The sequence below is a fragment of the Dipodomys merriami genome, unplaced genomic scaffold (genome assembly GCF_024711535.1).
Source record: "Dipodomys merriami isolate MVZ:Mamm:240054 unplaced genomic scaffold, mDipMer1.0.p SCAF_1, whole genome shotgun sequence".
Classification (NCBI taxonomy): domain Eukaryota; kingdom Metazoa; phylum Chordata; class Mammalia; order Rodentia; family Heteromyidae; genus Dipodomys; species Dipodomys merriami.
Window position 1 is genome coordinate 116,051,788 of NW_027202270.1, and position 17,949 is coordinate 116,069,736.

At 41.2% G+C, this 17,949-nt stretch overlaps 1 protein-coding gene across 2 annotated transcripts in view; it reads left to right on the forward strand.

Moving 5' to 3' along the window:
- The first annotated feature begins 2,113 nt into the window (after window positions 1–2,113).
- Frmd6 (FERM domain containing 6) overlaps window positions 2,114–17,949 on the forward strand; it is a 92,115-nt gene continuing 76,279 nt past the window's right edge. For both annotated transcript variants that reach the window (XM_070028179.1, XM_070028188.1), the window contains exon 1: window positions 2,114–2,220. The gene's annotated coding sequence lies outside the window, so the exon portion shown is untranslated. The remainder of the gene's footprint in view (window positions 2,221–17,949) is intronic.

Here is a 17,949-nt window from a genome sequence, read left to right on the forward strand (position 1 = left end):
AAAATGGATTTAAAATGTGTACTTAGTTTACAAAATGATGTAGAAATCTTAATTGTGCTATTCCTACTGTTACTATGATAATTAGAATTTGGAAAACAATCACATAGTAAATTTTGCTATAATTTCATTCTAGACAACAAATTCAGTTTTTCACAATTGGGTTTTTTCTTTTTTTTTGAGACAGGGACTCACTATAGGGTTTAGGCTAGAACTTGAGATCTTCCTGCCTCAGTGTTCCAAGTGCTAGGGATTTACAGATATGTGCTAGCATGCCAGACATAAGCACATTTTAAGTACTGTACTTTTTAGACTGCCTAATTATTTACACTTGTAGCAATATTTCACAATGTGCTGTTTTCCATCTACTAGCTTGTGATGATTTAAACTTGAAAATAAGTCAGATTTATGTTTTAGAGGACAGCAATATACTTCTCATTTACACTGCACATGGATATCTCATTAGCTATCAAATCAAGACCTTACTAATTAGTATCCAATGTCCTTATTTTGAATGCATATGAAAATAAAAACGTAAGAAAAAGTGTGATCTTCCACATTTAAATACTTATGTTGTGATCAATTATTAACTATTTTTGGCATATTAACTGAATTGTTCAATTTGTACCACTAACTCAAGGGCAGTCATTTAATTTTAAATTAGTGCTAATTTAAAAGCAGTTATGGAAGCAATCATCCATCCTGCCTGCTTTCTACAATGGGAGTCGTGACTTTTAGATTGAGCGCGTTTATCTCTAGAAACTGTCCACTCAAGCTCCACAGATACTGCCGATGGCAAGAAGGCAAACGATCTCGGAGCCTAATCTATCCACTTCTAGTTGCACGATCCCCAACATGCAAAACCGGTGAGGTCGACAACAATCCGAGGTGAGCTTCAGCTCTGATGAACACAGAGCTGAACTTTTTTGCTCTGCCCACGAGGCACCTGTTCAACCAGGAACAGAACAGCTGGCTTTGGGCAGCGGAAGAAGGCAATGTTACAGTGGGCTTCGGACAGCCTCTGACGGTGGGTAGCCTTCTTCCTCAGCTTCCTGGACTCCCCCCACTACCTGTTCCAGACACTCGATGGGCCCACAAGAGTCCAGGGAGACTTCGACGCGCAGATGCCCTCCAAGTTGCAGCTCGGTGGGTCCCCAGCCTCGGGGCCAGGTGGAGGTCGACCCCTCCCCGGGTTTCCGGTCCCCTAGCAGGGGGGTCGGGGGGTGGGGTCCGGGTGGGCGCGGCCTCACGAGGCAGTGGAGCTCGCCCCATCCCTGGACCCGACAACTGCGGGTGGCAACTGATCTTGACTAAAACACCTGGCACTTGGCCATCGCTGGCCACTCCGCGTGCCTCCTTCAGGAGGGGGGTCACCCACCGACGGAGGCTGCGTGCGTGCGTGCGCCCGGAGAGCCGACGAGGCGGGATCCGCGGCGGAGGCTCGGCCCTTCGGCGGCGGCGGCGGCCCCTCCTTCCCGCGGAGGTCCTGTGAGTGCCGCGGCCCGCCCGGTGGGCGCAGGGCGGGAGGACTGCGGGGAAACGAGGAGTCACGACGCCTCCCCCGCCGGGGACCGCCTCCTCCCGCAGTGGCCTCTCCGGTTTGTTCGGAATTAGTAAGCCCGAACTCAGGCCAAACAGCCGCCCCCAGCCAGCGCGTCTTCTGCTGGGGCGGGCGCGGGGGCTGACCGGAGGAAGGAACCATTTGGCTAAAGGAGGGGAGGGGTGGGGGGGACGGCAGGGTCCCCTCGCGCTTCAGACGTCACCGCACGGGGAAAGGTAGAAAACGACGAGGTTCACCCTCTCACGTCCAGGTGAACCTGGCTGCGCTCCCTAGACTCCGAAAGGGATTGCTTGTCCCATCATCTCCCGCACCCGACTCCTCGCACCCCTCGGCGAGACTTGGTTGGGTCCGAGGCGGGGCGGGGCGCGCTGCGCTCCACGTGCGTCCACCAGACCCACTCTGAGTGAGCACCACCAGCAGCTCACCAGAGTCCCCCGCCACCACGGGGCGGGAAGGGGCGGAGCCTGGTGGGTTGGGCGGGCCCTCCGGGGCGGATAGGGGCGGGGCGGTCCGGAGGCGTGGGCGGAGGGCGGGGCGGTCGGGAGCGCACGTCTGGCTGCCCTGGCCGAGGGGCTGAGAGAGAGCGCGGGTGGCTAGGCGCCGGCTGGGAAGGTCCGCGAGAAGACGGGAGTCGGACGCCTGGGACTCGGGACTAGCTCCAGGTAGGAGCCGGAGCCTGGCTCCGGGGGGGGCTCTCCTCACCCGTCGGCCCCCCTCGCTCGTCCACCACTCCCGGGTTTCCCGCTGTGCCCCCTGCCGGCGGGGCGGCGGCGGGCGCGGGACAGTTTGGGGAGGGTGTTCTGGAAGTCCGGGAGGAGGCAGCGCTCCCCTTCTCCGCGTCTTTTCTTCTCGCTCCTTCGGCTCTGGGCGTCGGGCACCGGGCGGGCAGGTCGCCTCAACGCTTGTCGGAGCTCGCCCACGCCGGGGCGGGAGGATGGGGCCCCGGGGCAGCCGAGTCGGGGAGCGGGGGTGGCGCGGAGCTCGGAGGCCGCCTGTGCGGCGAGGGCGGGAGGCCGGTCCGGGCTGCGCCCTGGGCTTTGTGCGCCGTGCGCGTGAGGGTCCCCGGATCGCGGGGATCCGCGGGGAAGGGGGGGCTCCTTGATGGTCCCTGGCGCCCCGTTGGGCTGTGAGGCGCCTGCCTGTCCCGCCCTGTCGCTGGGACCAGCACCTGAGCCCCACGTTCTGGAGGGTTGTGCGCTGTCGCCTGTTGTGTGCGCCCCGAGGCTGGCAGTCCGGTCTGGGGAAGGGGAAGGGACTCCCCAGCGCTGCGTCTGCCCGGCAGTGTCCGAAAGTGCTCAGTCCAGGCATCCGGAGTTGGGGCTGGGGCGCATCGGCTCCTTTGGAAGGGGGGGGGCCTTGCGGACACCCGGATGGGCGGGGGGGGCGCGGCCTGCAAATTGTGGGATCTTTGGAGAAGCTTGAGGTGCTCAGGCCGGGCGCCAGGCATCGGAGACCACCCGTCGGTCTTCACTCCAAGGAGGGCAGGCTAGATTCTGCCAGGTATGGACAGCTGGGGGGGGGGGCACCCATGGAAGGTCCACAAGAATGAAAATAACACTCTAGGTCCGGAGATGACACAGCTCCCACGCTGGGGCGTTTTCTTCGAGGCAGGAATAGATAGAAAGCTGTCAAAAAATAAGCATCCTTTAAAGTTGAAATGAAAGCTGGCAGATTTTCCAGGCTGTGCAGTTGTGTAGCTCTAGTGAGTGTCCAAAGAAATCATTCTTAAGTTTACTCCCTAGCACCTTTTCATTTTTTCCGTTTCAATTTTTTTTTTAAATTTGTTTTTAAAGCAGGAATCAGTTTTGCTAGTATTTTCCCCCAGGAGCTTGCAGAGCCCCATAGAGGGTGCTGGAGGGAGGGGGGCGGGAGGTACATTTCAGTGAGGGTTCTCAGGTTGCTTTTGACTTCAAGCCTGAGATTCCCAATGCTTATGAATGTGGAGAGAAAAAAAAAGGGGGGGGGTATCATGCTGGATTTTCCATGCATGATTCCTTCCTTTCTTCTCAGAGACCTGGGGATTGTTTATTGTTTTTTTTTTTTTTAAAGCATCTCCTTAAATTTAGTTTTTGCAGGAAATACACTTTGTTGCCACGGGGTGTAGGTTGGGGATTAGAAAATGCTGTTGGAGAAAGCTGCTAGTGGCTTCATTTTCCAAGAATGTAAGTCATTTCCTTTCTATGATTTCAGGGAGTTGATATTTCACAGCATCAAAACTTTGTGGGGGAAATTTTTCCCTAATACATCTATCATTAAAAACAAAAAAAAAAAGGGCCTGTGACTTTTGTGTTTCCTTCAGAGCAGTGAATAAATTTAGGCCTCAGCAATGTTAAAAGTAGGAGAAGTTTTTTAGGACCTGGAGAATTGTAGGACTACTGTAGAAAGTAGTTGTGTTGTTGTTTTTTTAAACAACCAAGACCCTACAAATGGCCTGCAGGGGAGACTGGGGGAGGGGAGAAGACCAGAAAAAGGGCAGGAAAACAGATGCTTTTGGGGGTGTCCTTTGTAGTAGAAAACTTCCAGCACCTCATCATTCTCCTTGGGTGTGGCTTTGCAAAATGAAAGTTTCACGTGAAAAATGAAAACACAAATGCAAGACAGCTGCCATCTGAATGCTTTTTCAGTGTGTTTGTAAACATATTGGATTCCTGTTTCATATTAAAATGGCCTTTTGGTACGATTATGAGATGAAAAGGGTCCCCCAGAGGATATCTCATATCAAGTTATCTGCAGGATATCTTCTCCAGAAAGGGGACTGGCTGTAATATGAACTAATTGCCCCCCCTTTGGGTTGCCTGTAAGAATCCCTGAGATCTGACACTGATGGGCTGCACTCACTCATCAGTGGTCCTTGCTGTGCTCAGAACATTTTTAAGGACAGGGAGTCTTTCTTTGTTTTCTCACTCTTTCTTTTGGGAGGCAACAGGGGTAAGATACCAGCTTCAAGTACACAGATTTGAACTTGCAGATTTAAGGGAAATGCCTGAAAACAAGAGGGGCCCTGATGAGCCTTCTGCATTTGAAAACAAAATGCCAAAGTGCTGGGTAACAGTTTTCAGCTACAAGCTCTTTACAAAACTCATTCAACTGGGATAACTAAATTAGGGGCTGTTGTAGACCTTATCGTAGTTTCTGGACTTGGTTTTCACGTTTAACTATGCTTATAAAGCTTTTGGCTTTAGAACTTATGACATAATAGACTGCAGGTTATTGGGCAGATGCTTGGAATGAAAGTTTCAAACAATTGTTTTTGACTGAGCTGTCAGGATTTGAATTTAGTATAAATGAGTCTTGTCTCACAAGTAACTTTGATAAAGGAATTCTTTGTAGTTCTCAACTTGAGTGTTGAACATTTTGATTCTTAAAACTGTAGGGATTTTTTTTGGGGTCAAATAAAACCTGCAAACAATTATTTTATTACATGAAAGCCAGTACCAAGAAAAGATTAATTCAGTCCAGATGTAAAAATGTATGTGAATTTTAGATTTGGATGATCTCAAGTTTTCCCTTTTGTTGATGAGGCTGCCTGGATCCCAGATGGCATTCAGAAATTGTCCTGTAGGTAGTTTTCTGAATTGAGAACCAAATTCCATGGAATTTCACTAAAGTCACTTTAATATTCCTAAATCTTTTAAAGGATAGAAAACTTTATGCATGCCTGTAGAGGTAATTTTATTTCTCACTACTCATTAATGCAGATTTCATAAATACTCCAGTTTAGTACATGAAACCTCTTTGTCCTAAGTGGGAAAGTAGGAGACATTTATGTGCATTATTCTCAGCAAAGCATAGAGGTGTTTGCTTTTATTTATATAGTTCCAAGCTTTTGTTTTTTTGGTCGGACATAGGGCTTGAACTCAGCCCTTGGGTGCTGCCCCCTAGATTTTAGGCTCAGGGCTACTTCTCTACCACTTTGAAACACAGCACCACTTCCAGTTTTTCTGGTGGTTAATTGGAGATAAGATTCTCATGCATTTTCCTGCCTTGGCTGGCTTTGAACATCCTCAGATCTCAGCCTCCTGAGTAGCCATGATTACGGGTGTGAGCCACTAGCTTCCAGCATCCTTTTTTTTTTTTTTTTTAACAGACAAAAAGGTGGTGGTTTCATGTATAACAACTGGGTCTTGCTGACTATCCTCAACCTTCCATCTCCTCCTCTTCATTCCCAACAAGAAACAGCAAACACATAAGAAAATTCAGTGTATTTTTTCAGCTGTATCCCTAATACTGGAGTTATAAAGGATATTTATTGTACACTTACAATTATATACTTTGAGAAAGTCTTCCTGTGACTTTTTAAAAAATCATTTTAAGAGTTTGCTATAATATTGTGATTATAATAAAATTGAGGTCAGAGGATGGAAGATTCATTGAAGGCATTTTATGAGTAGTAAATTTTAGCTAAAACTTATTTTCCTAAACTTAAGAAGGAAGAAGGAATATATTACATATATATGTATAGTTGAAAGGACTTTTTGGATTGTACATTATTCTGGGAAAGGGACTTTTGGGGGGTGCTATAAAAATAAGTAGAACTGATAATGTGAGAAGGAGGAAGTACAACACAGTATTGAATTTGGAAAAAAATTAAATTTGGGAGGGATAAGTAGTTAAAACAAGGCCGAACTTGAGAGAACTTCCAATTTGAATGTGGAAATTATAAAGAACAAGATCTTTTTTAGCTAAGAGAAGGGAGTTAAATGATCAGAATTGAGGGACGTGTAAGATCTGAATATAACACGGGATAGGACTACTAGTGGATATTTATCCTAAATACCTTGCCAATGTTAGTGTTCAATCACCAGGTTGATATTCAATAATATGAAGGGACTGGAGGCTTATTAGCCCTCTCTTCCTACCATTTCAAAGTCTAGAAGCGTATTTTATGTAAGTGCTAATGATTCTACAAATACTTAATGGCCACCTGTTGTACCTTGAAACCAAAAAAGTTCCACAGCAGTAATGGCTGAAGTTTTATGAAGTATTGAATAAATATGAGCAAACTGTGCTTTGAATTATCTTCCATAATTTAGTGGTATAATTCTTTCTGATGCAAGTTTGTATGCTGTCACTTTTATATACATCCTGTGGGGCATTCATGTAGTATACTATATGAAGAGACATTGAGAAGGAGGGACAAATCATTGATATGGAAGCTGATTGTATTACTTCGGGAAGAGGAAAAAATATGCTGAAACAGATTTACAGAGGAAATAAAGAGTCCCAAAGGAAGGCCATGTTTTTATGGGACTTTTCTTAAGAGTTGTATGTTATTCAGGATTTTCCATAATATTTTTTCCCCACCTGCATGGCCTTATGTAGCTGAGTTCAATCTATACATAAAAGAGGAGGGTAAGAGGAAAGTGCTTTTAGTCATTGAGTTAACATGTTGATAATTAGGATGATTCTGACCAAATATATCTATGTAAAACAGTTACATTCCAAGTAGATTGTGCAGAGGTATTTTCAGATATTTTCAACATTTTTATATGTTAGGTAAAGCAATACTTCATATTAGTTTCTCAGGATAGTTTCATGTAAGAGAAGGAACTCTTCATAAAAATAAGTCAAATTCAGGTGAAGATCTTAAGAAATGTATTGACATATTTCTCACTGAGCTTTTTAGGTAGTTCTCTATCTGGACACATTAAATGAAAGGTTACAGTAGATGACTTTTCCTCCTGTGTTGATCTTTCTTTGCTTTATTTCTTTGAACATGTTATTGAATTATTCCATCAGAGAAAACAAGCACAGATGAGAAGCATTTCTATAAAGTGATCACATACTGCTAACCAGCATTTAAATTGAGAAACATTACTAGTCCTAGAAACCTTGTCATATAATCATAACCCGACCCCAAGGCCAGACACTATTCTAACTTTTAAGTCATTGGTTAGCTTTAATCTTTTATTGATTTAAATGCCATCAAATTTAAGTTTCTATTTTTTATTTTCTTTTTTGTGTGGGGGAGAGCTTATTGATACATTTTGTGTAATATGTCTATAATAATATAGACATATCAGTGCTGCAGGTAGCAGTTCTTTTTTATTTATGTGAATAAATATATACAGTTTACTCATCTCTCTTATTAATGAACATTATGGTAATGTAGGGCTAATGTGTTGCAGTCCAAGCATTGAGTCCAGAGGGAGGCCCAATGGCCTGGAGCATGGATGCCCTTTTCTGACTCACACTAAGGGTGTTTGTGGCTCTGTTCATATAGATCCTTATCTGTCCAGAAAATATGGATCTGCAGTCTTGGAAACTTTCACTTCCTTATGCTTTATCGACCTCTTTCCTACACACAGGCTGTTGGGGCCTTTCTTTGCTCTTGACTCTCATTCTTCCTCTCTTCTGCTCTCCCATGAGACTTTGGATGGTGAGTGCCAAATGAGTGATATCTTGAGGGCTCTGTTGATTCATTGTTTCATTGATCCATAAATGATTTAAGATGTACCATAGTTTCAAAAGACTGTCTAAAAGTTTCCAGAATTGTTTATTTTTAAGAAAAAGAAAATGTTGCAAAAGACTCCTTTTTGAGACTGTCTACATTTATGCTTTCCCCACTACAGTTCTCCTCTGTCTCAACATCTTCTCTCCTCCCTCCATTGAGTTATCATTTCTTAAATATCTCTGGAAGCATCAAGTCTTTACCAAAAGCCAGTGAAATTCTTATGCTGAATTCTGTATAGTCCCCAGAAAGCACAGAAAAACAAAGGATTATGACTTCTCTGAGATATCTAATACATGAAATAAAGTGCTTAAAGGATGACTTTTCTCTCATGCTTCCCTGAAGAAAAAAAATGACACTTTTGTGCTTTCAAGAAAAGACTCAGCATCTCAGCTTAGATTCATTAAAAAGGTAAAAGAAAAGGTAAAATTACATAAATTTTATAGACAAAATATATCTTGCTCAAATGAAGTCCTGCTTATAACAGCATTTTAGCATATATGATTTTAGAAAAATATATGAAATATGCTGATCCATAGGTCCACCACAAGAATGGCAGGAAAGTAAAAAGAAAATGAGATCTTTGAGATCAGTTCCCTAAATCCAGGTTATGCTGTTCTCCAGTGTGTAATTTGTATGTAATTTCTCTTTGGAGAAATTACTTCACATATGAAACCTTTTCATCATGTGTAAAATGATGTATAATAGTAGTAACTACTCTAGAAGATTTTTGGGATTATTATATGAAATGGTACATGTGAAACAACCAGCCTGGTCTTTGACATACAGTGAACAAGCAGGTAATGTCAGTTGTTATTGCTTCAACTGAAACTAAATTATGTATAGAAAGATTGGTAGTTTTCTTACTGGTGTCTGAGCCTTTGTTTACAAGAAATCATGGGATTTTATTGTATCTTGATTCTTGATGGCATTAAGCAGGCAACAAAACCTAGTGTTCTTAGTTACAAATATTAGGTAATTAATGCTAACTGAATGAGGAACAGCTGGCTTGTCCCACTAATTGACCCACTTAGTTTTCACAATTCTCTTCTAATTTCCAGTCACCTCTCTCTCCCAACTTTTGCCTGCTAGGTAATTGTTTTTTTCCCCCCAAATGCCACAAAGCAAGTCTACAGATTAAAAAAAATAAAATTCTGTTGATGGTGATTAATGTTTGCCTGAACATGTTTTTTGTTTGTTTTTGGTTGATCATGGGTCTTGAGCTCTGGGCCTGTGCACTGTCCCTGAATTCTTCAGCCCAAGTGGTAGCTCTCTACCACTTGAGCAGTAGCACCACTTCTGGTTTTCTGGTAGCAGATTGGAGCTAAGAGTCTCATGGATTTTCCTGCCCAGGCTGGCTTTGAATCGAGATCCTCAGATCTCAGTCTCCTTAATAACTAGGATTACAGGCGTAAGCCACCGACACCTGGCCAAGCATGTTTAAATTTAAAGAATACAAATGACCTGTGTCTTTTACTCATGGATCCTGCAGAATTTCATGTGAGCCCATTTATGTATTTATCTATTTCTTTTTGGTAATCCTGGGTTTGAGTTCACAAACCTTGTGGTTGCTAGGTAGGTAAGCCACACCTAGCCCTTTCTTTCTTTCCTTATTTTTCTAATAGAGTTGCATATTTATACCCTACCAGTCCAGATCTCTAATTTATACTTTCCCTGGGATGACAGCTATATGTCACTTACTGGTTGAGATGGGATCTCATGAACTTCATGGGCTGGATTTGAATCAAGATCCTCTCTTCTCTGCCTCTCCAGTCCCTAGCTTACCTGGGCTTGATAGGTTTGGTTGATGAGTGAAGTCAGGCTGAGATCTGTATTCAGGGACTTTTCTAGGAGTAGTAGCAATGTTCAGAATCTTGATTGAGTCTCAAATATTGACAGAAAACTATGAAATTAAAATGATCAAATGTTTAAGTTCATTTGTTCATTTATTTAATATGATTGTGTTAGGTTATATTCTAGGTCCTGTAAATATGTAAGTGATTAGAAAGCAAAAACCTCTGTCCTCATGGATGTTATGTTACATTATCAAATATGTTCTGAGACAAACAATAAACATAGAATTAAATTTTATTATGTTTTAGAAGGTAATAAGTCTGATGTGGAAAAAGAATATGCTAAGGGATATTAGGAATGCAGGAAAGGGAGGTAGGGACATTGAAGGTTGGGGTACAGATACCCCTCTACTTTAGATGGGGTGACATTTTGATAAACACATTGCAAGATGAAAACATTGTGGATTGAAAGTGTATTCAATGCACTTAACGTAACAAACACCATAGCTTGGCAGTACAGTACATAGGTGGGTATCAGTTGTTTCTTGTGGTCAGGAGGCTGACTGGGAGCTGTGCATCACTGCCACCATGCAGCACCATGGAATAGTATCATACTACACACAAGTAGCCCTGGCAAGGCTCAAAATTCAAAGCCTGACTTATACTGAGTGCATGACAAAGTAAAGTCGAATGGTCCAGTCAGGGACAGTCTTCTGTATCGTCAAGGTGGGCCTCATCGAGAAAGCTTGAACCTCATCAGTTAGTGGCTGCTTAGATTATTTTAGAGAATATTGGCTTTTGCTCTGGAAAGTGGATAGCCATTGGGAGTTTAGAGCAGAGGTTTAAAGTGATCTGTCCTTTTCCTTTTCCTTTAGTACTGAGGGTTTGAACTCAGAGTCTCCTACGTGCTTGGCTGATGTGATACCCCTGAGCCACACCTCCATCCCTGTTTATAGGGTCTGTCCTAAAATTTCCCACCCAGATGTGTGCCTGAGCCTTCACCTACTTTTTTTTTAGACTTCCAGTGGTTGCTGGAATCACTAGTGCATGCCACTAAGTACTCTTCCTCCCTCTGTGGAGATGTTTCATGACTTTGTTGCCTGAGCCGGCCTTGAGCCATAGTCCCTTCAGTCTTAGCTTCCCAGGGAACTTGGGCTGACAAGCCTATCTCACTTTGCCCTCTTTGAGTTGAGAAGGAACCTTATGAACTTTTCTGCCTAAGGTGAACCTTAATCCTTCCATTCTTAGCCTCCCAGTTAGCTAGGATTACAAATCTGAGCCTGGTGCCCAGCTTGACTTACATTTTGATAAGAAAGAAGGCTATAAAAAAGGAGAGTAGTCAACGGTGGATACCAGTTAGTAGCTGTTGTGAATAATCTACTTGAGAGACGCTGGGAAGAGGAGAATGCCAGCAGAGAGGAGATGATGAAAAATGGCCAAGAATTTATAAGTAGAGCCAATAGAATTTTCTGACCAACTGAGCAGGATGAGAAAGATTGGACGACAAAGATAACACCTAAAGCATTTTAATTATGGAGTTGCCAGTAACTGAGATGTAGAGGATAACCAGAAGCTATTTTGAAAATGTCTTTCAACTTCAAAATGGAGAAATTAAGTAGGTTGTTGTTCATAGAATCTGGAGTTTAGGAAAGAGGTCCAAGTTGGAGAAATAAATTTGGAAATTGCTAGCAGAATTTGAGTGGGGTAACTTCAGGAATGTGGTAGACAGAGAAAGACCCTTGAACCAACCCTTGGGGCCTGTCAGTACTTATGGGTTGTGGAGACAAAAAGAAAGGCCACAAATGATACAAGAAAGCATTTTAATCCAAAGGAATGTATTTTCCTAAGTGTAGACACATGTATCCATTGCTTGGATAATGGTGTCATTATTAGAATCTTTTAGAAATGGACCTATATCATAGTGAACTGGGTTAATTATGACATATTCCTAGTGGTTACGTTTAGAAGGCTAGGAGGAATGAGAAGAATGTCCCTGCAGTCAAGTAAAGAAAATGCCTCTGGGAGGAATTGTGACTCAGTGGTGTCACATTTTGCTAAGAGATAAAGTAGGATGAGGATTGAGTCGCTAATTGGGCTCTTTAGGTTATTCAAGAGCATGGCAGTGCTGTGTTGGTAGAGGGGAAGGGAAGAAGCCCTGGTTGGAGAGGTTCATAAGAGAAGAAACATTGATGAAAGATAACTATTATTTGCAGTTAAATTTCTTACAGTGTATTTAATATGTGAGTCCATTTGAATACATCTGATAGGAATGGGGATAGGACTTCAGAAGTGGGAAAATTTGAGGGGGTCACAAGGATCTTCAGCTGGCTCTGATGGGGACAAGGAGCCTTTGAGCTGCCCTCTAGTTATTATTGGTAAGATGCTGGTGTATAGATTGTAATGTCTTTATTTTGAAATAGGAAACCCATTCTACAGTTTTAAAATTCCATGTTGAATGTCCCTGGATAAGAACTATGTCCTACATCATTCACCTTTGTGTTAAGACTTTGTTTTATTTCTGGTAAAGATGTGTTCATTAATTCAACCTACTGATTCTTTTATATGAAAAGACAGGTGCTTTATGATGACTACATTTTCAATGGTGGTGTAAGGTAGAGCCATCATTCACAGATTGTATAGTTCTGAGCTACGGGTTCCCAGTCAAGGAATAGAACATTTGCGCGCGCGTGTGTGTGTGTGTGTGTGTGTGTGTTATGAATGTTACTTCAAATCTTGTGAGTAAACAATTTTTATAGTTCTGCTTTTATGTCATAATTATGCACCAACAGTTTTCTGGTATTTACCTTTGAATTATAATTTTAACTTTGTATAATACTATCATCAAAACAAATCAAGTCTCTGATACTAATTGTCTTTTCTTTCTCTAAGCTTATTAAAACACCAACACTTAGGCCTTTAATGTCTAAGTATTGTGTTTGGAGAATTAAATGCTTAGAGTGATTGGTAGAATTAAAACTTTGTCACATGCATTTGAGTCTTGTTTGGTAATGAAAGATAGTATTAGACTTCAGAAAGTTGCTAATTACAGTGAAGTGCTAGAAGGGCAATGGCTTGTCTCCTGCAGTTCATTATAGTACATGCCTTTTGAGAAGTAGAGCTCTGCAGATTAAATATGTATTCCTGGTTGTTTTTTTTTTTTTTATCATTTTGAATGTTTTTTTCAGCTGAAACGGAAACTAATTAGTTAAGTGAATATAAATAAATGGCTTGAAACAGAAATACGTAAGACCCATGTGAAATAATTTGGCAGAGCAGTTTTTTACATGATAGATACCGCAGTATGCAGAAGTTTCAAACTAAACAAACTTTGAAATAAATGTTAAGTCTTTTTAATCAGTGACTACAGGATGAAGTCCAGATTTCTTAGCATGGAATTTGTCATGCCAAACCAGAGTTGCAAGCCTGAGGCCCACCAGCAAGATTGGCTGTGGACACACATTCGCTTTTAACACAGTGGTAAAAATCATTTATCTGCCAACATTTAAAAATTGAGAAATTTGACATTTTAAAAATTGAATTTTAAACCTTCTCTTGAAAAGTCCTGGCAGTGATCCTGTACATGGGTGTGTGCTTTGCAGTTCTCACAGTTCCCAGAGGATATGCTTTCAGCCCAACATGACACCACGTGGCCGTTGGAATTTTTCATCTTCACTCCCTTGTGGCCTACTCCTGTAGGCTGTGGATTTGCTGTTCTGTGGCGTAGATACTTATTTTTCCAATGTCATCTCAGAGTTTCTTAAGTCTAGCTCACTTGTGCCCCTTTCTTCTACTTAGTATATATAGTGATTCTCCATTTGGTTTCTTCCAGAATTTGGGCTCTGTACTACTGTTTCACACAGTTGAAACCTAAGAACATTTTACTAGGATAATATAATTGTGTATATAATATAATTCTTATATGTATATATGTATTAAAATACATGTATTTACAATCATGAACAACAACATAAAAGCCAAACAAAGAAGGTGCCTATAGCTCTTGCCTGTAACCCTAACTACTCAGGAGGCTGAGAGCTGAGGATTGTGGTTTGAAGCTAGCCAGCCCAGGCAGGAAAGTCTGTGAGACTCTTACATTCAGTTAGCCACCAAAAAATTAGAAATGGAGCTGTGGCTCAAAGTTAGAGCATTAGCCTTAAGCATAAAAGCTCTGGGCCAGTACCTAGGCCCTGAGTTCAAGCACCATGACTGACAAAAAATAATAATAAAAGCCAACCAATACTCTGAGTTCAAGCCAAGCTCCAGTACTGGCTTGTACATATGTACCCACGTACACACACACACACACACACACAAACACACACGTGCGCGCGCGTGCACGCACACACACACACACACACTTCTTCGTACACACACACACACACACACACACACACACACACCTTCATTGAAACCTTAATCAAAACATGAGGATATCTAGAGGAGAGCCTTCTGGGAAGTAATTATGTCACTAACTGTAGGGTCATTGTAAATGGGATTACTGCCTTTAAAGGAAGAGACATGAAAGAAATTATCTCCCTCTCTATCACATAGCAAGGAAGATGTCTGCATATCAGAAACCAACCTGGCTAGTATCTTGCTCTTTGACGTCTCAGATTTTTAGATCTGTGAGAAATAAATGTCTGCTGTTGAATCCATTTGTCTATGGTATTTTGTTATAGCAAACTAATACAACTGCCCATATGACAAAAAAATCCTAAAAAATACTTTAATACTGTTATTTGTCATATGAATTAATGAAAAATAAGTTAAGGTTAACAATGATAGTAAGTAATAAGCTAAGTCCCTTAGGAGTTATTGTAGTTTTTTGATCCAGTACTGTAGGAAACAGCTCACCTGCCCAGGCAATCGCTTCCACTTAACTACTTCCTTTGAATCTTCTAATCCAGGTTCTGTGTCTACTGAGCTTGGCTCCTGGTGACGTTCACAATATACTGGTTTACCTTTTTCCTCTTGAAGGGCCATCATAGAACGATAAGATGGCTTTATCTAAACATGTACAGAAAATGGGCAACTTTATATCATGTTAATGCTTTTCTTTTCCCTAGCATATATTGTTTGAAAAGTAATGAGACAAATGATGTTGAAAGATTACCAAAATATAATCAAGAAAAAATTCTATTTTCATTTACACATTATTCTAAATAAAATAGAATGATGTACTTTAGAGTATAGTTCTATAATAAATAAGTTTTAAAAGTTTGGATAAAAATTAATTATTATGACTGCATAAATGGTTTTAATAACTGTTCTCTTGTGTGCTCTTCCTCATCAATACCTGCCCGATGCTTTGCCATAGATATAATGTGCTATGATGCCCCTGGCTTCAAAAATCATAAAATATATAATAAAACATTGTTTAAAAAAAAATACATGTATTTAAAATATATATACACATACATATAGATGGATATTCCTAGTTTCCTAGCTAGATTGTAAGTTTCTTGAATTTATTTTATATTTGGTAGATTAGCTATTGTTTTGGTTTTGCTCCCAGTAGAGAGTAATCTGTGATTATAATGATCCAGAAACTATCCAAATCTTGTGTAAAATCTACTTTCTCTCTTTCTACTTGCTCTCCTAATATAAAATATGCCAATTCTTTTGTAGTAACATTTACATAATCTTTTTTTGTTGTTGTTGTTGGTCGTGGGGTTTGAACTCTGGGCTTTAACGCTGTCCCTCAGCTCTTCAGCTCAAGGCTATCGCTCTACCACTTGAGCTACAGCACCACTTCCCATTTACATAATCTTAAGTATTAATCCACTAGACGCTCCCTTTATTTTCAATATCCTGGTTCTGTTTTGTAAATGGGTAAATTACTCTTCACTAATTACCATCTTATTATTTTAGATATACTTTCTCCTAATGAGCAATAGTGAATTTTGTTATGTTTTTATGGTACTAGGGTTTAAGCTCAGGACTTCATACTTGCTAGGAAGGTATACCATTTAAGATAAGTCTCTATCTCCCCCCCCCCCCCCGGCTTTTTTTTTTTTTTTTTTTGTCGGTTGTGGGACTTGAACTCTGGGTCTGAGCGCTGCCCCTCAGCTTTTCAGCTCAAGGCTAGCACTCTACCATTTGAGCTACAGCGCCACTTCTGGTTTTCTGGTGCTTTATTGGAGATAAGAGTCTCAGCCTTTCCTGCCTGGGCTGGATCCTCAGATCTCAGCCTCCTGAATTACAGGCATGAGCCACCAGCACCAGCTCTTCTATCCCTTTTTGATCTGTTTATTTTTGAGATAGGGTCTCATTTTTTTTGCCCAGGCTAATCTTCACCAAAATCCTTAGTAGCGGAGGTATGTGCCACCATGCCCAACTTTTTTTTTTTTTTAATTGAGATGGTCTCCATTTTTCTTTTTGCTCAACCTGGCTTCAAATCTCAATACACTTGGTCTCTGCCTCTCATATAGCAGGAATGCACAAGCCACTGTGCCCAGCTATTGGTTGAGATTGGTATCTCATTAACTTTTTGCCCATCTGACCTTGCACTGCAGTCCCCCTGATCGCTGGCCTCTGGAGTAGGTAGAATTATTACAGGCAAAATCCACTGGCACCAAGTCTTAATATTATTTTGAATGTTTTCTTTCCTATTTATTTGACAAACATGTTGGTCTCCTCGAAACTTTAGGCAGAAAGTTAGATTTTTAAATAATGGATTACATGATTTAATCTCTGTAAATGTTTCTAGAGAGCAGGATGTTATTGAAACCTTACTTTGGTCTGGGATTGGGGACTAGAGTGGGGAGTGTAATTGTACTGAATTCTGAGTTTCTTAACTTTCTCTTCTAATACAAAATTAATCAGAATAGACATTTAGCTTTTGAAGTAAAATTAGTGAAGAGACTATTTCTGTAACAAAATAGTTAAAATAGTTAAAGAGACTTTTGAGAATATGAACATTCAGAAAAAAGAACAAAATTAGAATTTTTTATTGACTATAATTATTGCATTATTGATAAAGAAAAATTACAAATTGTGTCTCTAGAATTTATTGTTTGATGCTTGAGCTAAACTGTTTTAGAAAGTAAATGAAAGACAAAGGAAAATTGAACTAGACAGTTCAGACATAGCTACCTTGGAAAATAACTTTTATGGAATGATAATAATTCAGAAAGTCTTTGCAGTAAAGACTGACTTCCTCCCTCCCTGCCTCCCTCCCTCCCTGCTTCCCTCCCTCCCTTCCTCCCTCCCTCCCTCCCCCTTCCTTCCTTCCTTCCTTCCTTCCTTCCTTCCTTCCTTCCTTCCTTCCTTCCTTCCTTCCTTCCTTCCTTTCTTCCTTCCTTCCTTCCTTCCTGAATTCAGGGTCTGAGTGCTATCTCAGAGCTTTTTTGCTCAAGGCTAGTGTTCTACCACTTAAGTCACAGCTCTACTTCTGGATTTTGGGGAGTTTATTGAAGGTAAGAGTCTCAAGGACAGATCATTTCCAACATCTTGTCTTGTAAGTATAGTAGTTGCATAGGTTCCCCATTTGTCTCACCATTTTGTTGTTTCCTTTCCCTTTCCTAGTTCAATAAATGTATATACAATACCCAGGGTACCAAAATTGAATGCAGTGACAACAGGGGATAAACCATAGGGGGAAAAACACAAAAGAAACAAGAAATTACATAGTACATTGAGAACAACAACAACAAAAAAAGCCTCTTTTTTTAAAATAAGTTTTTTATTGTGAAAGAGCAAGGTAATGAGTACATTTCTTATCAAGCATTGTTGCCTCATCTTTTGTTTTTCCCCTACCATCCCTTCCCTCCTACCTCCACAACTACACTTCCCCCCTCCCTGCTTAAATTGTAAAGTTCGTTTTTCAGCATAGTGTCTTGTACATGTCATTGTTGCAGTGGGTTAGCCTGTATTCCTATTTAAACATTTTTTTTCCCTTCTCCTCCCAAAATTATACCAACATCAAATACAGTGAAAACTGGGGTTATACCATGGGAAAGGGACATACAAAGCAATAAAAAAATCACCTGGTACCTTATAAATACGTTAGAAACAATAGCAAGAAAAAAAACCACTTGTGTCCCTATCTTGGGGTTCATGTCACTTAACTTCGTCTTATCTGGTCATATGTATATAGCTTTTGACCTTTTCTACTGGTCCCAGACATATACTAGTTAGTGCAAATA